General features: G+C 73.3%; 13 non-coding genes across 13 annotated transcripts; all 13 read right to left on the reverse strand.

The window, feature by feature from the left end:
* Positions 1-950: 950 nt before the first annotated feature.
* LOC125160061 (5S ribosomal RNA) lies at positions 951-1,069 on the reverse strand. The gene has a single exon (XR_007150119.1). It is a non-coding gene; the product is annotated as a 5S ribosomal RNA (ribosomal RNA).
* Positions 1,070-2,238: 1,169 nt separating this feature from the next.
* Positions 2,239-2,357, reverse strand: LOC125159911 (5S ribosomal RNA). The gene has a single exon (XR_007149974.1). It is a non-coding gene; the product is annotated as a 5S ribosomal RNA (ribosomal RNA).
* Positions 2,358-3,533: 1,176 nt separating this feature from the next.
* On the reverse strand, positions 3,534-3,652 carry LOC125159912 (5S ribosomal RNA). Its single transcript, XR_007149975.1, has one exon. It is a non-coding gene; the product is annotated as a 5S ribosomal RNA (ribosomal RNA).
* Positions 3,653-4,809: 1,157 nt separating this feature from the next.
* Positions 4,810-4,928, reverse strand: LOC125159914 (5S ribosomal RNA). The gene has a single exon (XR_007149976.1). It is a non-coding gene; the product is annotated as a 5S ribosomal RNA (ribosomal RNA).
* A 1,170-nt stretch (positions 4,929-6,098) lies between these two features.
* Positions 6,099-6,217, reverse strand: LOC125159915 (5S ribosomal RNA). The gene has a single exon (XR_007149977.1). It is a non-coding gene; the product is annotated as a 5S ribosomal RNA (ribosomal RNA).
* A 1,177-nt stretch (positions 6,218-7,394) lies between these two features.
* Positions 7,395-7,513, reverse strand: LOC125159916 (5S ribosomal RNA). The gene has a single exon (XR_007149978.1). It is a non-coding gene; the product is annotated as a 5S ribosomal RNA (ribosomal RNA).
* Positions 7,514-8,683: 1,170 nt separating this feature from the next.
* Positions 8,684-8,802, reverse strand: LOC125159918 (5S ribosomal RNA). The gene has a single exon (XR_007149980.1). It is a non-coding gene; the product is annotated as a 5S ribosomal RNA (ribosomal RNA).
* Positions 8,803-9,981: 1,179 nt separating this feature from the next.
* On the reverse strand, positions 9,982-10,100 carry LOC125159919 (5S ribosomal RNA). The gene has a single exon (XR_007149981.1). It is a non-coding gene; the product is annotated as a 5S ribosomal RNA (ribosomal RNA).
* Positions 10,101-11,258: 1,158 nt separating this feature from the next.
* LOC125159920 (5S ribosomal RNA) lies at positions 11,259-11,377 on the reverse strand. The gene has a single exon (XR_007149982.1). It is a non-coding gene; the product is annotated as a 5S ribosomal RNA (ribosomal RNA).
* Positions 11,378-12,552: 1,175 nt separating this feature from the next.
* Positions 12,553-12,671, reverse strand: LOC125159921 (5S ribosomal RNA). The gene has a single exon (XR_007149983.1). It is a non-coding gene; the product is annotated as a 5S ribosomal RNA (ribosomal RNA).
* A 1,174-nt stretch (positions 12,672-13,845) lies between these two features.
* On the reverse strand, positions 13,846-13,964 carry LOC125159922 (5S ribosomal RNA). The gene has a single exon (XR_007149984.1). It is a non-coding gene; the product is annotated as a 5S ribosomal RNA (ribosomal RNA).
* Positions 13,965-15,134: 1,170 nt separating this feature from the next.
* LOC125159910 (5S ribosomal RNA) lies at positions 15,135-15,253 on the reverse strand. Its single transcript, XR_007149973.1, has one exon. It is a non-coding gene; the product is annotated as a 5S ribosomal RNA (ribosomal RNA).
* A 1,186-nt stretch (positions 15,254-16,439) lies between these two features.
* On the reverse strand, positions 16,440-16,558 carry LOC125159923 (5S ribosomal RNA). Its single transcript, XR_007149985.1, has one exon. It is a non-coding gene; the product is annotated as a 5S ribosomal RNA (ribosomal RNA).
* Between the last annotated feature and the right edge of the window lie 604 nt (positions 16,559-17,162).

Raw genomic sequence — 17,162 nt, forward strand, 5'->3', positions numbered from 1 at the left:
TGCTCCCGGCTTGGCCCCACGCCCGCCTCCGCTTCCATCCCGCACCGCACCGCACCGCATCGCACCGCACCGCACCACGTCGGGCCGCTCACTGGGAAGAGGGTGGAAGCGAGCGTGGGGCATCCGGCCGGCCTTTCCTTCTGGGCCCCCCCCCCCCCCACACCCCGCCGGGTTCTCAGCGCCTCCTCCCCAGTCCCAGGGCGAGCGCAGCCAGCCCCCCCAACCCCCCCGCCTTTCATTCCCGTCCGCCCCACCTGGTGCAAAGCCACCCCGGAGGCCCCAGCGCCCCCAGAGAACATCACCAGCCCGAGCCCGCTGCCCTAGCTGGGCCTCGCCAAACGCCGGGGGCCCTGGGGATGAGGGCTCGAGGGAGGGAAGAGGTCCGGGACCCAGGGAGCCCAGGCCCGTGGCGGAGTCCGAGTGTGGGGTCTCGCTGCCCCGCCCTCCCCGCCCGCTCCTGGGTTCTTGTATCCACCCAGCCAGCCCCCACCCTCCAGTCCCCAGGCGCCAGCCCCCGGTCCCGCCCTCACCGCACCCCCCCACCCCTCCGTGCGTGCGGGTGCAGTGTCAGGAAAGGTGCAAAGCTGGGGCGTGGCTTCCAGCCGGTGCAGTGGGATTTAGCCTGGTGCGGGCAGTGGGGAGCGGGGAGCGGCGAGCGGACCCCTTGTGAAGTGCCGTGGGGTGTGCGGTGTGCGGGCTCGGGGGGCGGGGCGGGGCGGGGCGGGGCGAAGCGGGGCGGGGCCAGGCTAGGCTAGGCCAGGCCAGGCCAGGCCAGGCCAGGCCAGGCCGCTTTGCCGGCCCGGGAGGAGCTGAGGGAGCAGTGGGCGGGGTGTGTTTGGCCCCAGGAGACGCGCTCCCCGGGGAGAGAGGGACACACGGAGGGAGGAGGGAGGGGCGGCGGGCGCCAAAGGAGAGGTCAAGGAGGCCAGAGGCAAAAGGCAAAAGGCAAAAGCCTACAGCACCCGGTATTCCCAGGCGGTCTCCCATCCAAGTACTAACCAGGCCCGACCCTGCTTAGCTTCCGAGATCAGACGAGATCGGGCGCGTTCAGGGTGGTATGGCCGTAGACGCCGGCGGCTGCCGCTGGGCGCCTCAAGAGCCTGCTCCACGCGTCCCAAGCCCAGCGGGTGCCGCGCTTCACCCATGCACGCGCCTGCCTGCCTGCCTGCCTGGCTGCCGCCGCCCTCCGCCGCGGGCCCCGGGCGGGTGGCGGAGGCGGCGCAAGAGGACCCTGGCAAGGCGCTGTGGCGCAAGCCCCGGCCTTCACCGATCCCGGGACTCTTGCACGCTGCTCCCGGCTTGGCCCCACGCCCGCCTCCGCTTCCATCCCGCACCGCACCGCACCGCATCGCACCGCACCGCACCACGTCGGGCCGCTCACTGGGAAGAGGGTGGAAGCGAGCGTGGGGCATCCGGCCGGCCTTTCCTTCTGGGCCCCCCCCCCCCCACACCCCGCCGGGTTCTCAGCGCCTCCTCCCCAGTCCCAGGGCGAGCGCAGCCAGCCCCCCCAACCCCCCCGCCTTTCATTCCCGTCCGCCCCACCTGGTGCAAAGCCACCCCGGAGGCCCCAGCGCCCCCAGAGAACATCACCAGCCCGAGCCCGCTGCCCTAGCTGGGCCTCGCCAAACGCCGGGGGCCCTGGGGATGAGGGCTCGAGGGAGGGAAGAGGTCCGGGACCCAGGGAGCCCAGGCCCGTGGCGGAGTCCGAGTGTGGGGTCTCGCTGCCCCGCCCTCCCCGCCCGCTCCTGGGTTCTTGTATCCACCCAGCCAGCCCCCACCCTCCAGTCCCCAGGCGCCAGCCCCCGGTCCCGCCCTCACCGCACCCCCCCACCCCTCCGTGCGTGCGGGTGCAGTGTCAGGAAAGGTGCAAAGCTGGGGCGTGGCTTCCAGCCGGTGCAGTGGGATTTAGCCTGGTGCGGGCAGTGGGGAGCGGGGAGCGGCGAGCGGACCCCTTGTGAAGTGCCGTGGGGTGTGCGGTGTGCGGGCTCGGGGGGCGGGGCGGGGCGGGGCGGGGCGGGGCGAAGCGGGGCGGGGCCAGGCTAGGCTAGGCCAGGCCAGGCCAGGCCAGGCCAGGCCGCTTTGCCGGCCCGGGAGGAGCTGAGGGAGCAGTGGGCGGGGTGTGTTTGGCCCCAGGAGACGCGCTCCCCGGGGAGAGAGGGACACACGGAGGGAGGGGGGAGGGGCGGCGGGCGCCAAAGGAGAGGTCAAGGAGGCCAGAGGCAAAAGGCAAAAGGCAAAAGCCTACAGCACCCGGTATTCCCAGGCGGTCTCCCATCCAAGTACTAACCAGGCCCGACCCTGCTTAGCTTCCGAGATCAGACGAGATCGGGCGCGTTCAGGGTGGTATGGCCGTAGACGCCGGCGGCTGCCGCTGGGCGCCTCAAGAGCCTGCTCCACGCGTCCCAAGCCCAGCGGGTGCCGCGCTTCACCCATGCACGCGCCTGCCTGCCTGCCTGCCTGGCTGCCGCCGCCCTCCGCCGCGGGCCCCGGGCGGGTGGCGGAGGCGGCGCAAGAGGACCCTGGCAAGGCGCTGTGGCGCAAGCCCCGGCCTTCACCGATCCCGGGACTCTTGCACGCTGCTCCCGGCTTGGCCCCACGCCCGCCTCCGCTTCCATCCCGCACCGCACCGCACCGCATCGCACCGCACCGCACCACGTCGGGCCGCTCACTGGGAAGAGGGTGGAAGCGAGCGTGGGGCATCCGGCCGGCCTTTCCTTCTGGGCCCCCCCCCCCCCACACACCCCGCCGGGTTCTCAGCGCCTCCTCCCCAGTCCCAGGGCGAGCGCAGCCAGCCCCCCCAACCCCCCCGCCTTTCATTCCCGTCCGCCCCACCTGGTGCAAAGCCACCCCGGAGGCCCCAGCGCCCCCAGAGAACATCACCAGCCCGAGCCCGCTGCCCTAGCTGGGCCTCGCCAAACGCCGGGGGCCCTGGGGATGAGGGCTCGAGGGAGGGAAGAGGTCCGGGACCCAGGGAGCCCAGGCCCGTGGCGGAGTCCGAGTGTGGGGTCTCGCTGCCCCGCCCTCCCCGCCCGCTCCTGGGTTCTTGTATCCACCCAGCCAGCCCCCACCCTCCAGTCCCCAGGCGCCAGCCCCCGGTCCCGCCCTCACCGCACCCCCCCACCCCTCCGTGCGTGCGGGTGCAGTGTCAGGAAAGGTGCAAAGCTGGGGCGTGGCTTCCAGCCGGTGCAGTGGGATTTAGCCTGGTGCGGGCAGTGGGGAGCGGGGAGCGGCGAGCGGACCCCTTGTGAAGTGCCGTGGGGTGTGCGGTGTGCGGGCTCGGGGGGCGGGGCGGGGCGGGGCGGGGCGGGGCGAAGCGGGGCGGGGCCAGGCTAGGCTAGGCCAGGCCAGGCCAGGCCAGGCCAGGCCAGGCCGCTTTGCCGGCCCGGGAGGAGCTGAGGGAGCAGTGGGCGGGGTGTGTTTGGCCCCAGGAGACGCGCTCCCCGGGGAGAGAGGGACACACGGAGGGAGGGGGGAGGGGCGGCGGGCGCCAAAGGAGAGGTCAAGGAGGCCAGAGGCAAAAGGCAAAAGGCAAAAGCCTACAGCACCCGGTATTCCCAGGCGGTCTCCCATCCAAGTACTAACCAGGCCCGACCCTGCTTAGCTTCCGAGATCAGACGAGATCGGGCGCGTTCAGGGTGGTATGGCCGTAGACGCCGGCGGCTGCCGCTGGGCGCCTCAAGAGCCTGCTCCACGCGTCCCAAGCCCAGCGGGTGCCGCGCTTCACCCATGCACGCGCCTGCCTGCCTGCCTGCCTGGCTGCCGCCGCCCTCCGCCGCGGGCCCCGGGCGGGTGGCGGAGGCGGCGCAAGAGGACCCTGGCAAGGCGCTGTGGCGCAAGCCCCGGCCTTCACCGATCCCGGGACTCTTGCACGCTGCTCCCGGCTTGGCCCCACGCCCGCCTCCGCTTCCATCCCGCACCGCACCGCACCGCATCGCACCGCACCGCACCACGTCGGGCCGCTCACTGGGAAGAGGGTGGAAGCGAGCGTGGGGCATCCGGCCGGCCTTTCCTTCTGGGCCCCCCCCCCCCCACACCCCGCCGGGTTCTCAGCGCCTCCTCCCCAGTCCCAGGGCGAGCGCAGCCAGCCCCCCCAACCCCCCCGCCTTTCATTCCCGTCCGCCCCACCTGGTGCAAAGCCACCCCGGAGGCCCCAGCGCCCCCAGAGAACATCACCAGCCCGAGCCCGCTGCCCTAGCTGGGCCTCGCCAAACGCCGGGGGCCCTGGGGATGAGGGCTCGAGGGAGGGAAGAGGTCCGGGACCCAGGGAGCCCAGGCCCGTGGCGGAGTCCGAGTGTGGGGTCTCGCTGCCCCGCCCTCCCCGCCCGCTCCTGGGTTCTTGTATCCACCCAGCCAGCCCCCACCCTCCAGTCCCCAGGCGCCAGCCCCCGGTCCCGCCCTCACCGCACCCCCCCACCCCTCCGTGCGTGCGGGTGCAGTGTCAGGAAAGGTGCAAAGCTGGGGCGTGGCTTCCAGCCGGTGCAGTGGGATTTAGCCTGGTGCGGGCAGTGGGGAGCGGGGAGCGGCGAGCGGACCCCTTGTGAAGTGCCGTGGGGTGTGCGGTGTGCGGGCTCGGGGGGCGGGGCGGGGCGGGGCGAAGCGGGGCGGGGCCAGGCTAGGCTAGGCCAGGCCAGGCCAGGCCAGGCCAGGCCGCTTTGCCGGCCCGGGAGGAGCTGAGGGAGCAGTGGGCGGGGTGTGTTTGGCCCCAGGAGACGCGCTCCCCGGGGAGAGAGGGACACACGGAGGGAGGGGGGAGGGGCGGCGGGCGCCAAAGGAGAGGAAGGAGGCCAGAGGCAAAAGGCAAAAGGCAAAAGCCTACAGCACCCGGTATTCCCAGGCGGTCTCCCATCCAAGTACTAACCAGGCCCGACCCTGCTTAGCTTCCGAGATCAGACGAGATCGGGCGCGTTCAGGGTGGTATGGCCGTAGACGCCGGCGGCTGCCGCTGGGCGCCTCAAGAGCTGCTCCACGCGTCCCAAGCCCAGCGGGTGCCGCGCTTCACCCATGCACGCGCCTGCCTGCCTGCCTGCCTGGCTGCCGCCGCCCTCCGCCGCGGGCCCCGGGCGGGTGGCGGAGGCGGCGCAAGAGGACCCTGCAAGGCGCTGTGGCGCAAGCCCCGGCCTTCACCGATCCCGGGACTCTTGCACGCTGCTCCCGGCTTGGCCCCACGCCCGCCTCCGCTTCCATCCCGCACCGCACCGCACCGCATCGCACCGCACCGCACCACGTCGGGCCGCTCACTGGGAAGAGGGTGGAAGCGAGCGTGGGGCATCCGGCCGGCCTTTCCTTCTGGGCCCCCCCCCCCCCACACCCCGCCGGGTTCTCAGCGCCTCCTCCCAGTCCCAGGGCGAGCGCAGCCAGCCCCCCCAACCCCCCCGCCTTTCATTCCCGTCCGCCCCACCTGGTGCAAAGCCACCCCGGAGGCCCCAGCGCCCCCAGAGAACATCACCAGCCCGAGCCCGCTGCCCTAGCTGGGCCTCGCCAAACGCCGGGGGCCCTGGGGATGAGGGCTCGAGGGAGGGAAGAGGTCCGGGACCCAGGGAGCCCAGGCCCGTGGCGGAGTCCGAGTGTGGGGTCTCGCTGCCCCGCCCTCCCCGCCCGCTCCTGGGTTCTTGTATCCACCCAGCCAGCCCCCACCCTCCAGTCCCCAGGCGCCAGCCCCCGGTCCCGCCCTCACCGCACCCCCCCACCCCTCCGTGCGTGCGGGTGCAGTGTCAGGAAAGGTGCAAAGCTGGGGCGTGGCTTCCAGCCGGTGCAGTGGGATTTAGCCTGGTGCGGGCAGTGGGGAGCGGGGAGCGGCGAGCGGACCCCTTGTGAAGTGCCGTGGTGTGTGCGGTGTGCGGGCTCGGGGGGCGGGGCGGGGCGGGGCGGGGCGGGGCGAAGCGGGGCGGGGCCAGGCTAGGCTAGGCCAGGCCAGGCCAGGCCAGGCCAGGCCAGGCCGCTTTGCCGGCCCGGGAGGAGCTGAGGGAGCAGTGGGCGGGGTGTGTTTGGCCCCAGGAGACGCGCTCCCCGGGGAGAGAGGGACACACGGAGGGAGGGGGGAGGGCGGCGGGCGCCAAAGGAGAGGTCAAGGAGGCCAGAGGCAAAAGGCAAAAGGCAAAAGCCTACAGCACCCGGTATTCCCAGGCGGTCTCCCATCCAAGTACTAACCAGGCCCGACCCTGCTTAGCTTCCGAGATCAGACGAGATCGGGCGCGTTCAGGGTGGTATGGCCGTAGACGCCGGCGGCTGCCGCTGGGCGCCTCAAGAGCCTGCTCCACGCGTCCCAAGCCCAGCGGGTGCCGCGCTTCACCCATGCACGCGCCTGCCTGCCTGCCTGCCTGGCTGCCGCCGCCCCTCCGCCGCGGGCCCCGGGCGGGTGGCGGAGGCGGCGCAAGAGGACCCTGGCAAGGCGCTGTGGCGCAAGCCCCGGCCTTCACCGATCCCGGGACTCTTGCACGCTGCTCCCGGCTTGGCCCCACGCCCGCCTCCGCTTCCATCCCGCACCGCACCGCACCGCATCGCACCGCACCGCACCACGTCGGGCCGCTCACTGGGAAGAGGGTGGAAGCGAGCGTGGGGCATCCGGCCGGCCTTTCCTTCTGGGCCCCCCCCCCCCCCACACCCCGCCGGGTTCTCAGCGCCTCCTCCCCAGTCCCAGGGCGAGCGCAGCCAGCCCCCCCAACCCCCCCGCCTTTCATTCCCGTCCGCCCCACCTGGTGCAAAGCCACCCCGGAGGCCCCAGCGCCCCCAGAGAACATCACCAGCCCGAGCCCGCTGCCCTAGCTGGGCCTCGCCAAACGCCGGGGGCCCTGGGGATGAGGGCTCGAGGGAGGGAAGAGGTCCGGGACCCAGGGAGCCCAGGCCCGTGGCGGAGTCCGAGTGTGGGGTCTCGCTGCCCCGCCCTCCCCGCCCGCTCCTGGGTTCTTGTATCCACCCAGCCAGCCCCCACCCTCCAGTCCCCAGGCGCCAGCCCCCGGTCCCGCCCTCACCGCACCCCCCCACCCCTCCGTGCGTGCGGGTGCAGTGTCAGGAAAGGTGCAAAGCTGGGGCGTGGCTTCCAGCCGGTGCAGTGGGATTTAGCCTGGTGCGGGCAGTGGGGAGCGGGGGAGCGGCGAGCGGACCCCTTGTGAAGTGCCGTGGGGTGTGCGGTGTGCGGGCTCGGGGGGCGGGGCGGGGCGGGGCGGGGCGGGGCGAAGCGGGGCGGGGCCAGGCTAGGCTAGGCCAGGCCAGGCCAGGCCAGGCCAGGCCAGGCCGCTTTGCCGGCCCGGGAGGAGCTGAGGGAGCAGTGGGCGGGGTGTGTTTGGCCCCAGGAGACGCGCTCCCCGGGGAGAGAGGGACACACGGAGGGAGGGGGGAGGGGCGGCGGGCGCCAAAGGAGAGGTCAAGGAGGCCAGAGGCAAAAGGCAAAAGGCAAAAGCCTACAGCACCCGGTATTCCCAGGCGGTCTCCCATCCAAGTACTAACCAGGCCCGACCCTGCTTAGCTTCCGAGATCAGACGAGATCGGGCGCGTTCAGGGTGGTATGGCCGTAGACGCCGGCGGCTGCCGCTGGGCGCCTCAAGAGCCTGCTCCACGCGTCCCAAGCCCAGCGGGTGCCGCGCTTCACCCATGCACGCGCCTGCCTGCCTGCCTGCCTGGCTGCCGCCGCCCTCCGCCGCGGGCCCCGGGCGGGTGGCGGAGGCGGCGCAAGAGGACCCTGGCAAGGCGCTGTGGCGCAAGCCCCGGCCTTCACCGATCCCGGGACTCTTGCACGCTGCTCCCGGCTTGGCCCCACGCCCGCCTCCGCTTCCATCCCGCACCGCACCGCACCGCATCGCACCGCACCGCACCACGTCGGGCCGCTCACTGGGAAGAGGGTGGAAGCGAGCGTGGGGCATCCGGCCGGCCTTTCCTTCTGGGCCCCCCCCCCCCCCACACCCCGCCGGGTTCTCAGCGCCTCCTCCCCAGTCCCAGGGCGAGCGCAGCCAGCCCCCCCAACCCCCCCGCCTTTCATTCCCGTCCGCCCCACCTGGTGCAAAGCCACCCCGGAGGCCCCAGCGCCCCCAGAGAACATCACCAGCCCGAGCCCGCTGCCCTAGCTGGGCCTCGCCAAACGCCGGGGGCCCTGGGGATGAGGGCTCGAGGGAGGGAAGAGGTCCGGGACCCAGGGAGCCCAGGCCCGTGGCGGAGTCCGAGTGTGGGGTCTCGCTGCCCCGCCCTCCCCGCCCGCTCCTGGGTTCTTGTATCCACCCAGCCAGCCCCCACCCTCCAGTCCCCAGGCGCCAGCCCCCGGTCCCGCCCTCACCGCACCCCCCCACCCCTCCGTGCGTGCGGGTGCAGTGTCAGGAAAGGTGCAAAGCTGGGGCGTGGCTTCCAGCCGGTGCAGTGGGATTTAGCCTGGTGCGGGCAGTGGGGAGCGGGGAGCGGCGAGCGGACCCCTTGTGAAGTGCCGTGGGGTGTGCGGTGTGCGGGCTCGGGGGGCGGGGCGGGGCGGGGCGGGGCGGGGCGAAGCGGGGCGGGGCCAGGCTAGGCTAGGCCAGGCCAGGCCAGGCCAGGCCAGGCCGCTTTGCCGGCCCGGGAGGAGCTGAGGGAGCAGTGGGCGGGGTGTGTTTGGCCCCAGGAGACGCGCTCCCCGGGGAGAGAGGGACACACGGAGGGAGGGGGGAGGGGCGGCGGGCGCCAAAGGAGAGGTCAAGGAGGCCAGAGGCAAAAGGCAAAAGGCAAAAGCCTACAGCACCCGGTATTCCCAGGCGGTCTCCCATCCAAGTACTAACCAGGCCCGACCCTGCTTAGCTTCCGAGATCAGACGAGATCGGGCGCGTTCAGGGTGGTATGGCCGTAGACGCCGGCGGCTGCCGCTGGGCGCCTCAAGAGCCTGCTCCACGCGTCCCAAGCCCAGCGGGTGCCGCGCTTCACCCATGCACGCGCCTGCCTGCCTGCCTGCCTGGCTGCCGCCGCCCTCCGCCGCGGGCCCCGGGCGGGTGGCGGAGGCGGCGCAAGAGGACCCTGGCAAGGCGCTGTGGCGCAAGCCCCGGCCTTCACCGATCCCGGGACTCTTGCACGCTGCTCCCGGCTTGGCCCCACGCCCGCCTCCGCTTCCATCCCGCACCGCACCGCACCGCATCGCACCGCACCGCACCACGTCGGGGCCCGCTCACTGGGAAGAGGGTGGAAGCGAGCGTGGGGCATCCGGCCGGCCTTTCCTTCTGGGCCCCCCCCCCCCCACACACCCCGCCGGGTTCTCAGCGCCTCCTCCCCAGTCCCAGGGCGAGCGCAGCCAGCCCCCCCAACCCCCCCGCCTTTCATTCCCGTCCGCCCCACCTGGTGCAAAGCCACCCCGGAGGCCCCAGCGCCCCCAGAGAACATCACCAGCCCGAGCCCGCTGCCCTAGCTGGGCCTCGCCAAACGCCGGGGGGCCCTGGGGATGAGGGCTCGAGGGAGGGAAGAGGTCCGGGACCCAGGGAGCCCAGGCCCGTGGCGGAGTCCGAGTGTGGGGTCTCGCTGCCCCGCCCTCCCCGCCCGCTCCTGGGTTCTTGTATCCACCCAGCCAGCCCCCACCCTCCAGTCCCCAGGCGCCAGCCCCCGGTCCCGCCCTCACCGCACCCCCCCACCCCTCCGTGCGTGCGGGTGCAGTGTCAGGAAAGGTGCAAAGCTGGGGCGTGGCTTCCAGCCGGTGCAGTGGGATTTAGCCTGGTGCGGGCAGTGGGGAGCGGGGAGCGGCGAGCGGACCCCTTGTGAAGTGCCGTGGGGTGTGCGGTGTGCGGGCTCGGGGGGCGGGGCGGGGCGGGGCGGGGCGGGGCGAAGCGGGGCGGGGCCAGGCTAGGCTAGGCCAGGCCAGGCCAGGCCAGGCCAGGCCAGGCCGCTTTGCCGGCCCGGGAGGAGCTGAGGGAGCAGTGGGCGGGGTGTGTTTGGCCCCAGGAGACGCGCTCCCCGGGGAGAGAGGGACACACGGAGGGAGGGGGGAGGGGCGGCGGGCGCCAAAGGAGAGGTCAAGGAGGCCAGAGGCAAAAGGCAAAAGGCAAAAGCCTACAGCACCCGGTATTCCCAGGCGGTCTCCCATCCAAGTACTAACCAGGCCCGACCCTGCTTAGCTTCCGAGATCAGACGAGATCGGGCGCGTTCAGGGTGGTATGGCCGTAGACGCCGGCGGCTGCCGCTGGGCGCCTCAAGAGCCTGCTCCACGCGTCCCAAGCCCAGCGGGTGCCGCGCTTCACCCATGCACGCGCCTGCCTGCCTGCCTGCCTGGCTGCCGCCGCCCTCCGCCGCGGGCCCCGGGCGGGTGGCGGAGGCGGCGCAAGAGGACCCTGGCAAGGCGCTGTGGCGCAAGCCCCGGCCTTCACCGATCCCGGGACTCTTGCACGCTGCTCCCGGCTTGGCCCCACGCCCGCCTCCGCTTCCATCCCGCACCGCACCGCACCGCATCGCACCGCACCGCACCACGTCGGGCCGCTCACTGGGAAGAGGGTGGAAGCGAGCGTGGGGCATCCGGCCGGCCTTTCCTTCTGGGCCCCCCCCCCCCACACCCCGCCGGGTTCTCAGCGCCTCCTCCCCAGTCCCAGGGCGAGCGCAGCCAGCCCCCCCAACCCCCCCGCCTTTCATTCCCGTCCGCCCCACCTGGTGCAAAGCCACCCCGGAGGCCCCAGCGCCCCCAGAGAACATCACCAGCCCGAGCCCGCTGCCCTAGCTGGGCCTCGCCAAACGCCGGGGGCCCTGGGGATGAGGGCTCGAGGGAGGGAAGAGGTCCGGGACCCAGGGAGCCCAGGCCCGTGGCGGAGTCCGAGTGTGGGGTCTCGCTGCCCCGCCCTCCCCGCCCGCTCCTGGGTTCTTGTATCCACCCAGCCAGCCCCCACCCTCCAGTCCCCAGGCGCCAGCCCCCGGTCCCGCCCTCACCGCACCCCCCCACCCCTCCGTGCGTGCGGGTGCAGTGTCAGGAAAGGTGCAAAGCTGGGGCGTGGCTTCCAGCCGGTGCAGTGGGATTTAGCCTGGTGCGGGCAGTGGGGAGCGGGGAGCGGCGAGCGGACCCCTTGTGAAGTGCCGTGGGGTGTGCGGTGTGCGGGCTCGGGGGGCGGGGCGGGGCGGGGCGAAGCGGGGCGGGGCCAGGCTAGGCTAGGCCAGGCCAGGCCAGGCCAGGCCAGGCCGCTTTGCCGGCCCGGGAGGAGCTGAGGGAGCAGTGGGCGGGGTGTGTTTGGCCCCAGGAGACGCGCTCCCCGGGGAGAGAGGGACACACGGAGGGAGGGGGGAGGGGCGGCGGGCGCCAAAGGAGAGGTCAAGGAGGCCAGAGGCAAAAGGCAAAAGGCAAAAGCCTACAGCACCCGGTATTCCCAGGCGGTCTCCCATCCAAGTACTAACCAGGCCCGACCCTGCTTAGCTTCCGAGATCAGACGAGATCGGGCGCGTTCAGGGTGGTATGGCCGTAGACGCCGGCGGCTGCCGCTGGGCGCCTCAAGAGCCTGCTCCACGCGTCCCAAGCCCAGCGGGTGCCGCGCTTCACCCATGCACGCGCCTGCCTGCCTGCCTGCCTGGCTGCCGCCGCCCTCCGCCGCGGGCCCCGGGCGGGTGGCGGAGGCGGCGCAAGAGGACCCTGGCAAGGCGCTGTGGCGCAAGCCCCGGCCTTCACCGATCCCGGGACTCTTGCACGCTGCTCCCGGCTTGGCCCCACGCCCGCCTCCGCTTCCATCCCGCACCGCACCGCACCGCATCGCACCGCACCGCACCACGTCGGGCCGCTCACTGGGAAGAGGGTGGAAGCGAGCGTGGGGCATCCGGCCGGCCTTTCCTTCTGGGCCCCCCCCCCCCCCACACCCCGCCGGGTTCTCAGCGCCTCCTCCCCAGTCCCAGGGCGAGCGCAGCCAGCCCCCCCAACCCCCCCGCCTTTCATTCCCGTCCGCCCCACCTGGTGCAAAGCCACCCCGGAGGCCCCAGCGCCCCCAGAGAACATCACCAGCCCGAGCCCGCTGCCCTAGCTGGGCCTCGCCAAACGCCGGGGGCCCTGGGGATGAGGGCTCGAGGGAGGGAAGAGGTCCGGGACCCAGGGAGCCCAGGCCCGTGGCGGAGTCCGAGTGTGGGGTCTCGCTGCCCCGCCCTCCCCGCCCGCTCCTGGGTTCTTGTATCCACCCAGCCAGCCCCCACCCTCCAGTCCCCAGGCGCCAGCCCCCGGTCCCGCCCTCACCGCACCCCCCCACCCCTCCGTGCGTGCGGGTGCAGTGTCAGGAAAGGTGCAAAGCTGGGGCGTGGCTTCCAGCCGGTGCAGTGGGATTTAGCCTGGTGCGGGCAGTGGGGAGCGGGGAGCGGCGAGCGGACCCCTTGTGAAGTGCCGTGGGGTGTGCGGTGTGCGGGCTCGGGGGGCGGGGCGGGGCGGGGCGGGGCGGGGCGAAGCGGGGCGGGGCCAGGCTAGGCTAGGCCAGGCCAGGCCAGGCCAGGCCAGGCCAGGCCGCTTTGCCGGCCCGGGAGGAGCTGAGGGAGCAGTGGGCGGGGTGTGTTTGGCCCCAGGAGACGCGCTCCCCGGGGAGAGAGGGACACACGGAGGGAGGGGGGAGGGGCGGCGGGCGCCAAAGGAGAGGTCAAGGAGGCCAGAGGCAAAAGGCAAAAGGCAAAAGCCTACAGCACCCGGTATTCCCAGGCGGTCTCCCATCCAAGTACTAACCAGGCCCGACCCTGCTTAGCTTCCGAGATCAGACGAGATCGGGCGCGTTCAGGGTGGTATGGCCGTAGACGCCGGCGGCTGCCGCTGGGCGCCTCAAGAGCCTGCTCCACGCGTCCCAAGCCCAGCGGGTGCCGCGCTTCACCCATGCACGCGCCTGCCTGCCTGCCTGCCTGGCTGCCGCCGCCCTCCGCCGCGGGCCCCGGGCGGGTGGCGGAGGCGGCGCAAGAGGACCCTGGCAAGGCGCTGTGGCGCAAGCCCCGGCCTTCACCGATCCCGGGACTCTTGCACGCTGCTCCCGGCTTGGCCCCACGCCCGCCTCCGCTTCCATCCCGCACCGCACCGCACCGCATCGCACCGCACCGCACCACGTCGGGCCGCTCACTGGGAAGAGGGTGGAAGCGAGCGTGGGGCATCCGGCCGGCCTTTCCTTCTGGGCCCCCCCCCCCCCACACCCCGCCGGGTTCTCAGCGCCTCCTCCCCAGTCCCAGGGCGAGCGCAGCCAGCCCCCCCAACCCCCCCGCCTTTCATTCCCGTCCGCCCCACCTGGTGCAAAGCCACCCCGGAGGCCCCAGCGCCCCCAGAGAACATCACCAGCCCGAGCCCGCTGCCCTAGCTGGGCCTCGCCAAACGCCGGGGGCCCTGGGGATGAGGGCTCGAGGGAGGGAAGAGGTCCGGGACCCAGGGAGCCCAGGCCCGTGGCGGAGTCCGAGTGTGGGGTCTCGCTGCCCCGCCCTCCCCGCCCGCTCCTGGGTTCTTGTATCCACCCAGCCAGCCCCCACCCTCCAGTCCCCAGGCGCCAGCCCCCGGTCCCGCCCTCACCGCACCCCCCCACCCCTCCGTGCGTGCGGGTGCAGTGTCAGGAAAGGTGCAAAGCTGGGGCGTGGCTTCCAGCCGGTGCAGTGGGATTTAGCCTGGTGCGGGCAGTGGGGAGCGGGGAGCGGCGAGCGGACCCCTTGTGAAGTGCCGTGGGGTGTGCGGTGTGCGGGCTCGGGGGGCGGGGCGGGGCGGGGCGGGGCGGGGCGAAGCGGGGCGGGGCCAGGCTAGGCTAGGCCAGGCCAGGCCAGGCCAGGCCAGGCCAGGCCGCTTTGCCGGCCCGGGAGGAGCTGAGGGAGCAGTGGGCGGGGTGTGTTTGGCCCCAGGAGACGCGCTCCCCGGGGAGAGAGGGACACACGGAGGGAGGGGGGAGGGGCGGCGGGCGCCAAAGGAGAGGTCAAGGAGGCCAGAGGCAAAAGGCAAAAGGCAAAAGCCTACAGCACCCGGTATTCCCAGGCGGTCTCCCATCCAAGTACTAACCAGGCCCGACCCTGCTTAGCTTCCGAGATCAGACGAGATCGGGCGCGTTCAGGGTGGTATGGCCGTAGACGCCGGCGGCTGCCGCTGGGCGCCTCAAGAGCCTGCTCCACGCGTCCCAAGCCCAGCGGGTGCCGCGCTTCACCCATGCACGCGCCTGCCTGCCTGCCTGCCTGGCTGCCGCCGCCCTCCGCCGCGGGCCCCGGGCGGGTGGCGGAGGCGGCGCAAGAGGACCCTGGCAAGGCGCTGTGGCGCAAGCCCCGGCCTTCACCGATCCCGGGACTCTTGCACGCTGCTCCCGGCTTGGCCCCACGCCCGCCTCCGCTTCCATCCCGCACCGCACCGCACCGCATCGCACCGCACCGCACCACGTCGGGCCGCTCACTGGGAAGAGGGTGGAAGCGAGCGTGGGGCATCCGGCCGGCCTTTCCTTCTGGGCCCCCCCCCCCCCCACACCCCGCCGGGTTCTCAGCGCCTCCTCCCCAGTCCCAGGGCGAGCGCAGCCAGCCCCCCCAACCCCCCCGCCTTTCATTCCCGTCCGCCCCACCTGGTGCAAAGCCACCCCGGAGGCCCCAGCGCCCCCAGAGAACATCACCAGCCCGAGCCCGCTGCCCTAGCTGGGCCTCGCCAAACGCCGGGGGCCCTGGGGATGAGGGCTCGAGGGAGGGAAGAGGTCCGGGACCCAGGGAGCCCAGGCCCGTGGCGGAGTCCGAGTGTGGGGTCTCGCTGCCCCGCCCTCCCCGCCCGCTCCTGGGTTCTTGTATCCACCCAGCCAGCCCCCACCCTCCAGTCCCCAGGCGCCAGCCCCCGGTCCCGCCCTCACCGCACCCCCCCACCCCTCCGTGCGTGCGGGTGCAGTGTCAGGAAAGGTGCAAAGCTGGGGCGTGGCTTCCAGCCGGTGCAGTGGGATTTAGCCTGGTGCGGGCAGTGGGGAGCGGGGAGCGGCGAGCGGACCCCTTGTGAAGTGCCGTGGGGTGTGCGGTGTGCGGGCTCGGGGGGCGGGGCGGGGCGGGGCGGGGCGGGGCGAAGCGGGGCGGGGCCAGGCTAGGCTAGGCCAGGCCAGGCCAGGCCAGGCCAGGCCGCTTTGCCGGCCCGGGAGGAGCTGAGGGAGCAGTGGGCGGGGTGTGTTTGGCCCCAGGAGACGCGCTCCCCGGGGAGAGAGGGACACACGGAGGGAGGGGGGAGGGGCGGCGGGCGCCAAAGGAGAGGTCAAGGAGGCCAGAGGCAAAAGGCAAAAGGCAAAAGCCTACAGCACCCGGTATTCCCAGGCGGTCTCCCATCCAAGTACTAACCAGGCCCGACCCTGCTTAGCTTCCGAGATCAGACGAGATCGGGCGCATTCAGGGTGGTATGGCCGTAGACGCCGGCGGCTGCCGCTGGGCGCCTCAAGAGCCTGCTCCACGCGTCCCAAGCCCAGCGGGTGCCGCGCTTCACCCATGCACGCGCCTGCCTGCCTACCTGCCTGCCTGCCTGCCTGCCTGCCGCCGCCCTCCGCCGCGGGCCCCGGGCGGGTGGCGGAGGCGGCGCAAGAGGACCCTGGCAAGGCGCTGTGGCGCAAGCCCCGGCCTTCACCGATCCCGGGACTCTTGCACGCTGCTCCCGGCTTGGCCCCACGCCCGCCTCCGCTTCCATCCCGCACCGCACCGCACCGCATCGCACCGCACCGCACCACGTCGGGCCGCTCACTGGGAAGAGGGTGGAAGCGAGCGTGGGGCATCCGGCCGGCCTTTCCTTCTGGGCCCCCCCCCCCCCACACCCCGCCGGGTTCTCAGCGCCTCCTCCCCAGTCCCAGGGCGAGCGCAGCCAGCCCCCCCAACCCCCCCGCCTTTCATTCCCGTCCGCCCCACCTGGTGCAAAGCCACCCCGGAGGCCCCAGCGCCCCCAGAGAACATCACCAGCCCGAGCCCGCTGCCCTAGCTGGGCCTCGCCAAACGCCGGGGGCCCTGGGGATGAGGGCTCGAGGGAGGGAAGAGGTCCGGGACCCAGGGAGCCCAGGCCCGTGGCGGAGTCCGAGTGTGGGGTCTCGCTGCCCCGCCCTCCCCGCCCGCTCCTGGGTTCTTGTATCCACCCAGCCAGCCCCCACCCTCCAGTCCCCAGGCGCCAGCCCCCGGTCCCGCCCTCACCGCACCCCCCCACCCCTCCGTGCGTGCGGGTGCAGTGTCAGGAAAGGTGCAAAGCTGGGGCGTGGCTTCCAGCCGGTGCAGTGGGATTTAGCCTGGTGCGGGCAGTGGGGAGCGGGGAGCGGCGAGCGGACCCCTTGTGAAGTGCCGTGGGGTGTGCGGTGTGCGGGCTCGGGGGGCGGGGCGGGGCGGGGCGGGGCGGGGCGAAGCGGGGCGGGGCCAGGCTAGGCTAGGCCAGGCCAGGCCAGGCCAGGCCAGGCCAGGCCGCTTTGCCGGCCCGGGAGGAGCTGAGGGAGCAGTGGGCGGGGTGTGTTTGGCCCCAGGAGACGCGCTCCCCGGGGAGAGAGGGACACACGGAGGGAGGGGGGAGGGGCGGCGGGCGCCAAAGGAGAGGTCAAGGAGGCCAGAGGCAAAAGGCAAAAGGCAAAAGCCTACAGCACCCGGTATTCCCAGGCGGTCTCCCATCCAAGTACTAACCAGGCCCGACCCTGCTTAGCTTCCGAGATCAGACGAGATCGGGCGCGTTCAGGGTGGTATGGCCGTAGACGCCGGCGGCTGCCGCTGGGCGCCTCAAGAGCCTGCTCCACGCGTCCCAAGCCCAGCGGGTGCCGCGCTTCACCCATGCACGCGCCTGCCTGCCTGCCTGCCTGGCTGCCGCCGCCCTCCGCCGCGGGCCCCGGGCGGGTGGCGGAGGCGGCGCAAGAGGACCCTGGCAAGGCGCTGTGGCGCAAGCCCCGGCCTTCACCGATCCCGGGACTCTTGCACGCTGCTCCCGGCTTGGCCCCACGCCCGCCTCCGCTTCCATCCCGCACCGCACCGCACCGCATCGCACCGCACCGCACCACGTCGGGCCGCTCACTGGGAAGAGGGTGGAAGCGAGCGTGGGGCATCCGGCCGGCCTTTCCTTCTGGGCCCCCCCCCCCCCACACCCCGCCGGGTTCTCAGCGCCTCCTCCCCAGTCCCAGGGCGAGCGCAGCCAGCCCCCCCAACCCCCCCGCCTTTCATTCCCGTCCGCCCCACCTGGTGCAAAGCCACCCCGGAGGCCCCAGCGCCCCCAGAGAACATCACCAGCCCGAGCCCGCTGCCCTAGCTGGGCCTCGCCAAACGCCGGGGGCCCTGGGGATGAGGGCTCGAGGGAGGGAAGAGGTCCG

Source organism: Prionailurus viverrinus, unplaced genomic scaffold (assembly GCF_022837055.1).
Source record: "Prionailurus viverrinus isolate Anna unplaced genomic scaffold, UM_Priviv_1.0 scaffold_90, whole genome shotgun sequence".
Classification (NCBI taxonomy): Eukaryota; Metazoa; Chordata; class Mammalia; order Carnivora; family Felidae; genus Prionailurus; species Prionailurus viverrinus.